Source organism: Microtus ochrogaster, unplaced genomic scaffold, assembly GCF_000317375.1.
Source record: "Microtus ochrogaster isolate Prairie Vole_2 unplaced genomic scaffold, MicOch1.0 UNK21, whole genome shotgun sequence".
Classification (NCBI taxonomy): domain Eukaryota; kingdom Metazoa; phylum Chordata; class Mammalia; order Rodentia; family Cricetidae; genus Microtus; species Microtus ochrogaster.
The window spans coordinates 378,533-380,136 of NW_004949119.1; positions in this window are offsets into that span (position 1 = coordinate 378,533).

Consider the following 1,604-nt stretch of genomic DNA (forward strand, 5'->3'; position numbering starts at 1 on the left):
TATATATGTTTTTCTTTTGGTTCATCTTATTTATTAACTTCTCCAGGATCATGAAGTATAGGCTTAATGTCCTTTGTTTATAGCTAGTATCCACTTATGAGTGAGTACATACCATATTCATCTTTTTGGGTCTTGGGTTACCTCACTCAGGATAGTGTTTTCTAATTCCATCCATGTGCAGGCAAAATTCAAGGCAACCTAGATGTCCTTCAACTGAAGAATGGACAAAAAAAAGAATGGCACATTTACATATTACAGTACTACTCAGCAGTAAAAATCAATGACATCTTGAATCTTGCATGCAAAAGAACTCACTGAGTTCAACCACTGTTAGAACTGTAATTGTGCATTTGAAACTGTTCATTGACACCTGGCTGCCTACCATTGGGAGCACAAGTGAAGACAATGACTTCTCTTCTGCCCAATCCATCAGAGGCAATATTTCAGTAGGGAGCTCATAAGCTCAATTAGAGAGTTGTTGGTTACAACCCAAGCATGTATGCCACTATTGCACCCTTGGGGTTACAATACCATATTCATACTTGTTGTGGATTGTTGGTCTTATAACTGGGTTAGGACTGGTAGATGCTGTAGAAGCTTGGATTCCTCTTCTGGTAGCATAAAAGTTAGTTCTCAGTGTGGAGACTTTAAGGTCAGTACCAGTTCAGGAGTCTGTGGGCCTTGCATCTGAAATGTGTGGTGACTCTAGTAATTGTGACTTACACTCCACCACTGAGGGGCAGACAGAGGTCTGTGATGTTGGAAAGACCACAACCAAGACCAACAAATCAAAGGAGAGTTCCTTGTGCCTGATCTTATAGCTTTTGTTAAATCCTATATGGATCTTGGTGGGAGTTTTGTTGGCCCTGATTGAAAGATTTCTTTTAATATATGTGTATGCATACATAGACTTATGTCTTACATGCCACTTTAGTAGTAATAATATGACTCCATATGTATATTCAGACACCCTTTCTGTTAGCTAGTTTGTCTTTCTCCTTTCTATTTAGAGTTTCCCCCATTTTCCCCTTCAAATCACTTATATTTTCATAGTTTCTTCTCTATTGTTCCCCTTCCCATGGTCTCTTTTTATTTCTTTGGTTTCTACAGCTACTTCATGTTATATATTCACATGAGAGAGAACATATGACATCTGTCTTTCTGTATCTGGGTTATCACACTCTTAATCTTTCTTAGTTCAATCCACTTACCTACAAATTTCACAATTTTGGTTATTTTTTACATCTGAAACATATTCCATGGTGTATATGTACCATATTTTTATTATGCATTTGTTTGTTAAGTAACATTTAAATTGTTTTCATTTCCTAGCTATTGTAAATAGCATGACAGTAAGCAGTTGTACATGGTGAATTTTGTCAAAGTATTTCTGCATCTATTTCAATGATGATATGATTCTTATCTTTTAGCCCAATTATGTGGGTTATTAAAATTATTGAATTTAATATAGACAAGGATAGTTATCCTTGAAAATCTGACATAAAGTCAAGTTGATTGTGATTGATAAACTTTCTGATATACGTCATTTCTGAGGCTCACAAAATTTTGTTAGGAATTTTAAAATACATTCCCATCAGGAACGT